The sequence below is a fragment of the Globicephala melas genome, chromosome 14 (genome assembly GCF_963455315.2).
Source record: "Globicephala melas chromosome 14, mGloMel1.2, whole genome shotgun sequence".
NCBI lineage: Eukaryota > Metazoa > Chordata > Mammalia > Artiodactyla > Delphinidae > Globicephala > Globicephala melas.
In genome coordinates, this window is record NC_083327.1 from 59,669,003 (window position 1) to 59,682,246 (window position 13,244).

The 13,244-nt window shown below is 34.1% G+C and overlaps 1 long non-coding RNA gene across 1 annotated transcript in view; it reads right to left on the reverse strand.

Annotated features, from left to right (window-relative positions):
• Positions 1-415: 415 nt before the first annotated feature.
• LOC115851184 (uncharacterized) overlaps positions 416-13,244 on the reverse strand; it is a 51,376-nt gene continuing 38,547 nt past the window's right edge. Inside the window, exon 3 of the long non-coding RNA XR_009558854.1 lies at positions 416-471. This is a non-coding gene — a long non-coding RNA (uncharacterized lncRNA). The remainder of the gene's footprint in view (positions 472-13,244) is intronic.

The following is a 13,244-nucleotide window of genomic DNA, read 5'->3' on the forward strand; positions in this document are numbered from 1 at the left end:
CTGCACTGATGGGAGAGGGCTAGCATTCCCGTCTAGGTGGCAAAGGGGTATTTCACCAGGACTATCACATGGCGGGAATTTCAAGCTAGGTAGGAAGGGGGACAAGGCAGAAAGGCAGTTGGAAACATAATAACACACCAATTAGTTGACTTAATCTTGAAGCTAAGCCAAATCTCACTTTGATAAAATTGAGGCAGAGAATCAGGTTTGTTATTCATTTATATGAATTTAATTTTCTTCCCAGCAAGCCTACAACTCTGCCTCTCAGGCTCTTCAGAGATTTGGGTTCTGTCTCTATAATAAACTTGAAAATTTAAAATAAAGTCTGCACTTTTTCTCTGGAAACATTTCTGTATTTGGAGAATCCTTATTGAGGGCTGCATTTCCTAATGATCAGCTGGCTGTTTCAAGTTACTTACCCACAGATTTGAAGTTTGGTGAGCTCTCTGCCTCCAAAGTTTTTCTGAAGTCCTGGAAAATACATGATATGTTCAAGGTCACAGTTTGCTCTTGGAATTTTTGAAAATATCTATGCATGCTGATTTATGGTACTGTAGCCTTTCCCAAGCAGAAAAGACCTTGTTCCTTTGGTTTACATGCTTGGATAAAGATGTTTTCTTCTTTTTTAATGGAAATCTTCTTCTATTGGAAAAGTGATGTAGGAAAGAATAATGGAATTTACTAGCTAAAAATGATTCTGAATTGTAAAAATGCAATGCTTTGGCCAAAAAACACTTCCTCTCTTGTTCCTTGTCATTAGAAGTATGTATGTGTATAATAAATAAGCTACTTGCCATTGCTTTTTATTCTCTGGAAATAGACTTTTTAATTCACTAGACGTTTTCCAAGTTAAGCAAAGGAAATTGGAAGATAAATTTATGACTACAGTTTCTGGGGAATAAACATGAGGCCAGTTGGATATAACCCTAGTGAAGTAAGGGTGGTGCAACAAAGCAATGAAATCAGAACAGTCTAACTAGCCAATAAGGATGAATCACAGAATAATGTAATCTTAGGTTTGAAGGGATTTTAAAGGTCATCTAGTCCAGCAATATGATTTAGACCAAAGACTATTTTGGCTCAACAACATAAAACCAATGTTGGGTAGTTTGTTTTCTAGAACCAATCCAAAATTTTCTAGCAAAATCAGATTTGCCTTGCACATTTATTCTAACCTCGAACTCATATACTAGAGGTTTTCAACCTGTAATCTATGGATGGCCCACAAGGGAACCCTGGGGCCCTCTGAAATGGAATGCAAAATTTTTTGGGATTGTATACATTTGTGCTTTATTCTAATACAGTAAATATTGATCAATATAACCCAAACAAACAAAAGTTCTTTGAGATCCTTAATAATTAAAAAAGAATTTTTTTAACAGTCCTGAGACCAAAGAGTTTGAGAAACTTTGTCTTATACATTACTGCTATCTTTCATTTCTTGCACAAAATAAATACCTTGTTTTTTCTCCTGGGCCTCTAAAACAAGTAACTGTAATGCCTCCAATTTGGACTGCCTGCTTGTGTCTCCCCCTTTCTCACTTCCACAGATTGACCATCCTGGAACCTTAGTTTTATCATAGAATCTGAAGTGACCCTTACAGATAATTTACTTATTTTTTACAGTGATGAAACTGAGATCCAGGAAGATAAGCAATTTGTCCCAGGTCAAACAGGTAGAGGCAATTACTTCTCATCTGGGCTCAAAACCTCCAGACTTCTAAGTCCAAAGCTCCCAGCCTGCCATTCAGCGTCAAAACAACTACTTGTCCTACTGTTCCTAACACAGTCCCCTGCTGGAAACAGCTCATTTCCTTTGCTGTCCCCTGAACCCACTAGACCCACCGTTACCTCCAGGTGAAGAACTCCTGTTTAGATAGAGCTGGTCTCTGCACTCAATCTTTCCCTAGTCCAGAATGGTTTCTACCCTTTTAAATCCTACTTATTTTATATTTTATAGTAGAGAACAATTACATATAACTATGCGCTAAATCATACATGTAATATATTATCAAACAACGATTCTTGCCTGTCTCCCTACCCCAGAATCCCACTGCACAGAAACAACCACTTTCAATTCTCCACTATTTCTTCTGTTGTATGTCTCAGTATTTCCAAATAACATACTTTAAAATGATGTTTCCTAATATTTTAATATGGGAAATTATCTATTGACTATCTACAATTCAACATCAGGATTTAACTCTTTAGCTTCACCACCTACAACACAGACATATCTCTTCCTGCTAGTCTTCCAATCTAGTGATGTCACAATATTTGGCGAAATGAATATTTGGTATATTAGATTGCATCATATAAAATTGCTGTCATATAACCATTTTGTCTTTTTTACCATTTATTTTTAGCTTACACACAGTAAAAAATATGTATCCTTTCACAAATACCACACTGCCTTGCTTACGGTTGATTAACAGTACTTTTTTTTTTAACAGTCCATTTTAAAATCAAGAATTCTGAGTTCTTTCATTTTTTTCTTCTTTTTCAAAATGGTTTGGGCAATTCTAGCTCTTTTCCCTTTCCATGTAAATTTTAGAATCAGAATAGGGACTTATTTTCTCAGTTTCTTTTATCCAGAGAAGGATTTTCCATTGGGGATTCACATGCCTGCTGCCACAGCTGCCATGACTGTACAGTTCCACACCTGGGGCTGGCCTCAGGGCAGGACCAAGAGAGAAAAAGAGAGAGAAGTGGAGATTCTCCTGACACTCTCCAGCTTGCACGGTTTTTATTCCTTTTTAGATGTGACTAACATTTAAATCAGTAGATTCTGAGTAAAGCAGATCACCTCCATGGTGTGGGTGGTCTCATCCAGTCAGTTGAAAGCCTTAAGACAAAAAAGTGAGGTCCCCAGCAGAGGAAGGATTTCTGCCTCTAAACTGCCATTGGGCTCAAGACTAAACATCAACTCTTCCCTGGGTCTGCCCTGCAGATTGTGGTCTTCCAACCCCCATGGTGACATAAGCCAATTCCTTAAAATAAATCTAGACAGAAAGATACAGATATCGATATAAATACATCCTATTGGTTCTGTTTCTCTGGAGAACCCTGACTAATACAGCTACCTAGACACATAATTTTTTAAAAAATCAATAATGCCCTTACAGTAATATAAAAGAAAAGTAAATAAAAGAAAAATAATTTATAATAAAATTATGTGGAATTCAACATATAAATTCAAGCAGTGTCCCAGTTACTACTGCTGCATAGCAAACAACTCCAAATTTGGGAGTGTAAAATAACCACTTTATTACACTCACAAATTGTGGGTATTAAGAATTCAGAAAGAGCAAAGCAGTGACAGCATATCTCAGAGCCACAATGTCTGAGGTCTCAATTAGAAAGACTTGAGAGCTAAGAGTGACTCAGTAGCTGGGGACCTGAATAATCTGAAAGTTCGTTTACACACATCTAGTGCTTGAGTTTGACTGAAAGGTGAGACTTCAGCTGGAACTATTGAGCAGAACATGGGCAAGTGACCTCTCTATGTGGCTGTGGCTTCCTCAAAACATGGTAGCTAGGTACCAAGAGCATTCCAAGAGAGCTAAGTGGATGCTGTATCACCTTTTATGAACTAACTTTTGAAGTCTCATAACATCACTTACTCTGTGGTCACCAAGCCACTTAGATTGAAAGAGAGGGAAAATTTTTGTACTTCTTGATGGGATAAGTGCCAAAGTCATGTTGTAGGAAAAGTATATGGAATTAAGGATAGTGTCATTATTTGGAAATGCAGTCTGCCATGGACTAGAAATAAAATATTTACATCCATATTTCCAAAATATTCTATGAAGGGCCCTGTCAAGAATCAATATTTTAGAGCTATGGGAAACCAACTGGTGAGAAAGGAGTACACGTGACTGTGTCTTTTACATTGTAAAGATCACTTCTAGAGCAGTGGTGATTTGAGTATGATATAACAGTAAGTATAGATAAGTCCCTGAGAAGTTTCTAGAAGTAGTCCAGATGAGAAACAATGGTAGCTTTAGACTAGGGTTGAGGGGAAATGGAAAAAGCTACATGGATTTGGTAAAAGTTTCAGAGATAAAATCCATAGGATTTGCTGATGAGTGGATACAGGGCAGAGGTGGTGAAGGAGAGGAACATGTCATAAACAATGATGACAACTTTTCTTGTTTGCACAACTTGGAGAGACCATGGTGCCATTCACTAGAGCCATGGGATAAAGGTTTGGGGAAAGATCATAATTTGTGGGGTTTTTTATTTGAATAATAGGAATTATCTTTAATATCTTTCTGAAATAATTGTTTCTGTAAGGAGAACAGAATTAACTTGGTGGTTAATTGGATGATGAGTGGCTCTGATAAATTAGCTGGAAATTATTTCCCAGCTTAAAAATTAGAGGAAAGTATTTTGTTTTTCAAATGTCTAGGAAAATGATCCTTCTAAAGTGCTCAAGTTGAGCCCTCTGTCACCATTATGTCATTGTGGCCAAACTACTGTTAATTTTCTAGTTCTTCTCTGGGTTTATTTCATAATTCATAATTTTAAGCATCAGAGTTCAGCTGCACCTGTTGATATTTTCTCAGAATAAAGTGAAGGTCGTTGACGCAATTTAACTGAGGAATGTCTGGAAGGAATATTCAGGAAAGCCTACAGTGACAGTGGTGGAAGTGGTTGCCTAATCACTTGGGCTGGCTACAAAAGAATACATTTTGAGAAAGAAGAAAATTGGAAAAGAGATCAGCAACAGTCCTCCGGCCATTTCTCCCTGGCACTCTTTCTGAAACAAAGAACTGAAAGAAAACAAAAGATCCTTTCTGGATTTTATTGTTTTGCTGGAAAATAAGATTTTAGGAGATATTAGTTTTGTAATTGACACTATGAGTCTCCTTAAAATATGAGAATTGTATTTCTGTGAAATGTAATTTTACATTCTATAATGTTTTCTTTTTCCACTTTTTCAAATAGTAGTTTTAGTTTGTAAAGTGGAGCTCACAATACCACCCTAGCAAGATTGTGGTTCATTTCAAATAATAGATGTAAAGAACCTAAGCTCATTACTAGAATTATGGTATGCACTCAGTAAATGTTTGTATATTACTTTTATTACCATTATTACGAATTCTTTGTCATTGTTGATGACATGATCAAAGGTATTTCTAAAAGTATATGTAAAGCAGGTTTGATCATTTTCCTAAGAGTGTATCAGAGCAATATGACACTGAAGCAAGTTGCAGAAAACCACTTTGATGTTTTTATTAGCAGCAGCAATAAACATGTAGAGTACCTACTAACCTTGGGAAACTTCTAGGTCTATTTAAGGTCTAGAATTAATTTAATTAATACAATAATTTTGAATACAGAGAGCTTATTCTTAAGGCTTTTATAAGCTATATGTTGACAGACAATGTATTAGTGGAAAAGAGAAAGAGATAACATTTGCAAGACCCTCAATTTAAAATTGTCATCAAAGACACTGATCTACATTGCGGAAGGGGGATCTACTGAGCTCTGCATTGTGAAATATAATCCTCAGTTTGTTATTCTTGAGATAGAATCATTTAAGAATCTCCAATATATATACACATATTGAAGAGAAGAGTTAGTGTTAGATAAGATTCTAAGGAAAGGCATGTGTGATCTTAAAATTAATTTTAGCAATAATTGCAACTAGAAAACTTTAGTTTTCATTTTGTACAACGAAGTGATAATATTCAGTTGCATAAATAATATAACTTAATGATATGCTTCTTTTCATGCTTTTTTTTCTAGTGAAAGAAAGATGAGAAAATCACACTTCGTGGGAAGTTGTAAAAGGTATTTTTAAATTTGATTTATTATAATAATGGGATAATTATATTAAAATATAACTCTTATAGATATGAGATATTATTGTAAAGATTTCTGCAGGGTAAAAAAGTAGTTAGACATTTTTATGAATCCTGTGATGTTGTCAAAAGAGAATTTTGAAAACTGTAGTTGTTCTACCAAATGTAAATTGGAACCAAGTCATATATAAATTCAGTGATAATGTCTGAAGATTAAAGTGAGCTATAATTTTAGTCTTTGATCTAGACTAATTTTTATTGAGTTATACTAATAGCTATTTTAGATAATAAAATGTTATGACTATGTTGAAATGTATTCATAATGCTTACACTAATATTGAAGACACTTTCATAAAAGATGTTCCTGAAGATAGTTTACATAATAACTGAACAAGAAAATCTAGTCAGAGTGGAATTCAAAAGATATTAATAAATTATAGTCATTTTTCTTCTTGAGAAGACCTTTTTCTGAATGAGTCTTCTCCTGAGGAGGTATTACATAATATAAATGATATAACTGGTAAAGAATTGCAGTATAGCATTATAGCATTTATCAGCAGGTGTTATTCTTTTGTGTCATCTGGATTGTGAGGACCTGAGGGCATTGTCATTGACTCTGATTTAGTTGTCTTTGAATTTTCCTCAGTCCAGGACAGTGACAAATAGGCATAGAGAAGACAATTAGCATGCTTCTTAACTGAGATGGATTTATTTTCTTCAGGGGTAAAAAGCATGCTTTCCCTATTGCCCTCTGTCTTGTGTATTCCTGGAGCTGGAACCAAGAAGCGCATCTTCCAGACACCCTGGCCAGCAGGATTGCAGTGCAGACCTGCCAACAAAAGGTATTTGCATGGAGTGTGACAGGCTGAAGGGAGGTAAAGCCATTATTGTCCCTTTGACAATTGGCTTCAGCAGATTGCAAATGTAAGGTTCTGTGTGGTTTTAGGCAATCTTCAAATCACTCCCCAATGATATGGGCAGCTGAAATCTTAGCTGTGGTTTCCTATAATTTCTGACTACTACGGCATTCCTCAGCAACTAATTCTCTATAATATGTTGATTACTGCTGGCAGAACTTAAACTGATGTCTGCGTTACTGATTAATCTATGACTTAAAATACTGAATAAAGTATCTAAGTAAGGTTAGTTCAAAATGACTCTGTAATTATGGATGAACCAAGAAAATGAACAATGGACTTAAAGCAGCCTGGTTTTATGTCCCAAACTTGCAACCACATAAGCTTAATTCAAAAATGTCACTCCTCATATCAGGTATATTATCTGCCAAGTGTAGCTATTAGCAAAATTCTTACTTTATTCATTGTCTTATTCTTTATTCATTCTTACTTTATTCATTGTCTGCTAAGGCTGCCATAACAAAGTGCTATAGGCTGGGTGGCTTCAACAACAGAATTTATTTCTCATTGTTCTGGAGACTGGGAAGTCCAAAATGCCAGGAAGGTAAGTTTTCTTCTGAGTCCTCTCCTCTTGGCTTGTAGTCTTCTGCCTTCCTGCTGTGTGCTCATGGGACCCCTTCTTTGTGTGCACATTGGGGAGAGAAAGAGAGAAATTTCTCATCCTCTTCTTATAAGACCACCAATCCTAATGGGTTAGGACCCCACCCTTATGACCTCATTCAATCTTAATTGCCTCCTAAAAGCCCTATCTCAATATACAGTCACATGTGGGTTAGGACCTCAACATACGAATCTGGGGGGTACACAGTTCATTCCTTAGCATTCATTAAGCTGATATGAAGATTAAAACCATAAAATTGAGGAAAATGTTATGGAGACTAGAAGTTCAAATTGTTGTCATACTGACTTCCCACATTTATAAGTTTAGAATAACTCTCTTTTTTCCTTCATTTTAAATATTATAGTTATATCCTAGCCTAATTCAATCTATTCCCTAATAAAATTAATATGCACCTTTTGAAGTAATATTACTCTAATAAAACTCAATTACATTTGTCATATAGTGATCAAAATTCTATAGACTTAGATATACTGAAGATTTCTGTTTATAACAAAAATTTACAATATCCTTAAACTTCTACTTCAAATCCTATAATGTAAATATAGAATTGAGAAAGTCTATTTTCAAACCCTCTCTCCCTCTCAACTACTCCATTTCTATCTGAGGCATATAATCCATACATTATCCATCTCTTATTTCTCTATGATTTTCTCAAATTTCTGTACTAGGTTTTTCATTACTTCTCTATAAGATTTATAATAAAATTCCCTACATCTTTGAAGATATTTTACACAAAATCAGACTTGTTCATTATCTTCAACATCATCCTACTCCTCCTGAATCACCACCACTATAGTCTGCTCACTATATTCTTTTCTAATTAACTATATGGAATGTATATATTTTAATCTGTTTAAAAAATTATTTATGATGTAACACACTAGTTTCATTTTATCTTTGAATATCCTATGATAATCATCTTCTTAGAAGTGGAAGAGCATGACACTGTAAAAAGCTTGGGGTCTGAAGTTGAGACCTAGATTCTAATCTTGCCTGTGGCACTAACTATGAATCTTGAGTAGTAAGTTGGCTAACTGCTTTGTCATCTGTAGAAATAAGCCATTAGACTATATGACTTCAAAGCTACTTTTAATTGTAATTTTTCTTTTACTTACATTTTATTGAGCAACTACTATTGCATATCCTGTACTAAGCAGTATGGTAAGATTCTAAAGAAAGATTCATAGTATTTCTTATGGAGCTTCTACCCCAGAAGGGAAGATAAGACAGTGTCAAAAATAGATGAAAAGAGGAAGAGAGAAGACGCCTCTTTGTACTTTGTTCTTTATTGTATATGTAGTGGAATGTACAAAGTCTGACACGCAGTAATGATTGTAAATATCTATTGCACAAATCAACCAACGTAAATATAAAATGAGAAAGCATGAAAAAGCACTAAGTTGTACACATATAGATTGAATCTCGTTTGATGGTATGAAATACAATTCAAATTCTGGGTGCCCATTTGGCCTTTAATCTCAATTCAATCACTTTATATTATTATTCCAAATTAATTATATGTTTTCTCTATCAGAAATAGTAGCCATGACTAAACAATAAAAAATCTGAGAAAGAAATAGAATCAAATGAACTATGGATTAATGGACTGCTTAGTAATAATACCACTTCAGCTAGTTAATTGATTTGATAGCAGTTTTGTAGAAATTAGTTATAATGATAACTCTTTAAAATTTGACCAGCATGGCTAATTTAAATTGCTACTCAAAAATATAAATCTTATATAATATACTATTTATATAATACAAATTATTATTATTCAATAATTATATATTATTATTCAAAATAATCATAAGTTACTTTTAAAATACAATTGCAAGAAATTTGGGGGGGTGGCAAAAATACTAAGAGTAATACAGTTGAATTTTTCCGTATTTAACCCATAGCTGTTTGGTTTAACTTTGAAAGTAGCATTAAATATGCTACTTCATACAATACAAAAGTTTTTTTTTAACAGGAATCTCAGGACGAACAGCCTAATGCATTAACTTTAATCTAGCTTTATCATTTATTACCCTCCCCCCAATTTTTTTACATTGAACACTAAATTGAATGCATTAATCTTTTCTGCTTCTAATGTATATGCTACATTTTTTCTTTGATTCTTGCTATCCTGAAGCAGCAACATTAATTTCTTTTTTTCTCTCAAACTGCAGTTGTAGATGTTCATTTATCAGGTGTATATTAGAGGATAATGTGGTTTTTAGAAATTCCATTTGCTATATGCGGTCTGTGATCTTTGCACAGAGCTTTCATTTGTCATGGGATTTAGCTCTCAGCTGTGTTTAGTTTTTAGGTCTTGAGAACAAGTCAATCCATATTCAGACACTTAATGATATAATTTATGCAGTACAAAAGACTTGACTGCCCTCTATCAACCTATCTGTAGACAAGTCCTTTGAATGTAGTAACGGGTAACAATATGAAAAAAGGACCTCTTGCCAAATATCAAAGTTTCTTGAAAAACCTGACTCTGTAACTTAGCCTTAATGACATTGGCACAGCACCAGAATCTCCTAGAATATTCACTTACTCGACACTAGCCCAAAATAACCAATGTCTTAATGTGTCTGTTGACTTGTTTCGAAATCTGTTACAAACTGAAAAGTTAGAGACTAGTAACACTAAATCTTATGAAATGAGAAAATACCACAACGTGTATGACCAAGAATCCAATGTCTTTCATAGGAAAATTCTCCCTAGGTATAAGGAAAACATAATTTATAAAGCAACAAATTATCTCCTACATCATATTGGGGAATGTAAATGTAAAATAAATAAAAGTTGATCAGGGATTACCCAGCATTGTTTTACTGTCAAGACTGTTTACAGTTTGTTTGAATAAGTAGTGACTAATTTTTAAATTAGTCTTATTTTATCTCATTAAGATTTATCTTGCTGCTTTAAAAACTGAATTTAACACTTCATCAATCATTTGGTTTGTGAGGGTCCCTAAAGTGTTCCAATTCTTATTCGACTAGTATTTTATCAGGTATTCACTTCACTTTAACTTTACTATATTATTTTGTCTCAATTTATAAAAGAAATCTTTATACCGTCATTAATTCCTCAAGTGATTATAATTAGAATCATAAGATGTTGATTTCAAATAACTTTCCATCTTTTCGAAGGGAGGAACCAAAGATTCATGAAAAGATTTTAGGCACTCTGAAGTTTAGTATATTTTATACCTCCAAATGCCTATTTGTGGTTAATAACATAAAGACATTTTTCATCCTTGATAAATTAAAAGCCTTATCAAAATCATGTGATTTTTTGGCTACTGGAGTCTTTATTAAAGCTCATTATAAATGAAGTCTAGAATGCCCTTCATTAAACTGTGTGAAGTTTGGATGGTGATAGAACTAGTTCATATGGGAATTAGAGTAATTTAAAGATGTACATGAAAAGGTTTAGGACACCATCAAAGATGATCAACGATATTATCCATGGTAGTGTGCATGTCTCCAATCGGTATTAAATAAATGGTTGTTATTTACAAAGTGAATGATAGGTTATCTAAGGGCATACCTCATAAACATGTAGTCTTTGTGGATATGTGTTATAAAAGTCAATTAATAGAAAATTTAAGTGGTTATTACTCTTCTTTTAGCCTGAGATCAATCTCTGGCAGTGAAGGATGAAAGGAATTTTGATCTCCACATTGCCATGGAGTCTGACCTCCCTTGTGTAAAAAGGGTATGGATAGGTTGATGCCTCTTATACAAGATTTTTCAAGCATTTCTGACAGTGATCCACAAAAAATTAATTTTACATTGCAATCCACTTACACACACAAACACACACACACACACACAAGAAAATATTTCTTACCATTACTCTACATGACCTACGCATACATATTTTTTCTATTCTTCTATTCAGTTCTATTACATCTTTAAATTACTGCTTTCATATCACCAACTTGATTTCATGATATCTAATGGGTCATGAACTACAGCTTGGAAAATACTCTCCTAGACCATATCCAATAATCATTGACACAGTCAAGAGTTCATCAGAAAAGAATGGAGCAACTTAGAGGAAGATTGTTAAGAGCACCAGCAACAGAGACTTTGCACATTAGCTCAGAATCAGACATGAACATGACAATGGGCCAGTGACAATGGGTTTTACTAACGCGGATGCTAATCTCCCTAGATCCTAAAGGTCTGAAGGGTGCTTTTGAATTTAACCCTGACACAGACATATTTTCTAAGGGTTATCTTTTGCTGTTGCCTCTCTTTTGTCTTCCACATTCAATATTTCACTGACTTCTCTGAAATATCTCTTGGACTTCTCCTTTCTATTCCCATTGTCATCACTCTAGTTCAGGAGTGAACTAGATCTGCTTCCCAGATCGTTGTAGGAGCATCTCGTTGTTTATCCTCTGTGGTTGCTACGAGGCTTATCTTTGTAAAGAATTGCCCAGTTACATCAGCTTACGTCATCCTAAGAATAGGTCAGTACAAGTGCACGATAGAAGTATGTGGCAGATAGACCTAAGTTTGGAGTAAGAATAAAACTTGCTCTTCTCTCCAGCCCCAGTATCATTTGGCCTAGTCTCAGAAGTATGGTGATACCTCGTGGTCCACACTGGTGTGAAGACAAACCAGGAAGCCAGCTTGGTCAAGGACTCTGGAACAGGGGTCAGAAAATTTTTTTCATGAAAGGTCTAAATATTAAATATTTTAAATTTTGCTGGCAAGATGGTCTCTATCATAACTGATCAACTCTGCTATTGAAGTGAGAAAGCAACTATAGACAATACATGAACAAATAGGCGTGGCAATGTTACAATAAAACTTTACTTACAAAAACAAGCTGCAGACACGAATTGGCCCACAGGCTATATTTAGTCGACCTTTACCCTAAAACAAGTCTGGAACTTTAAAATAGGGTAAATTACTTTCTTTTAAAATTTACTTCCGTGATCATTATCTTTTGGTAAAGTACCAATAGAGGTTATAGCATCATCTTACTTTTACTGTTTAAGTACAAGTGTTCCATGTAGTCCAAGTCCCCTGAGCAACAAAAAATTTTAACCTTAGTTTATTTTTCCATCTGAAGATATCTTTACTTTGCTTTCATTCATGGAGAATATTTTTACTGGATTTGGTATTCTGAGGTTATTCATTTTTCTTTCCACAACTTAAAGATGTTTACCCACTTTCTTCTGAATTGTCCTTCATAGTTTCTGATAAGACACAGTCATTTGAATCATTGTTCTCCTGTATGAAGTATGTCATTTTTCTCTGAGTATTTCTATATTTTCTGCTTATCTTTAGTTTTTAGCATCATGTGATGTGTCCAGAGATGGTTTACTTCTTATTTATCCTTTGTGCATTTTGCTGAGCTTCTTAAATGTGTAAATTTGGGAAAGTTTTAATCATTTTTGGCACTATTCTTTCTCTATAGTCTTCTGTCATTCCAATTATGCATATGCCAGACCTTTTGATATTGTTTCACCAGTTCCTGAGATTCTATTCATTCAGTTTTTTTCTCTGTTCTTTATATTATATAATTTCTATCATCTAACTTACCAAATCTTTCTTCTGTCATTTCTATTCTACTGTTAAGTTCATTTGCTGACTTTTTTTTCTTTCATATATTGTATATTCAGTTCTACAATTTCCATGTTATTCTTTTTAATATTTTCTAATTATTCACTGAAGATTCTTATCTTTTCACTAATTGTGAACATGTTTTTTCTTTATGTCCCTGAACATAATTAAAATAACTGATTTGAAATCTTGCTAACAAATTGCAACATCTGGATCATCTAAGAGTTTATTGATTATCTTTTCTCTTGAGAATGGGTCACATTTTCCTAGTTTTGTGAATGTTGAATAATTTTGGATTTTATCCTGGGCATAG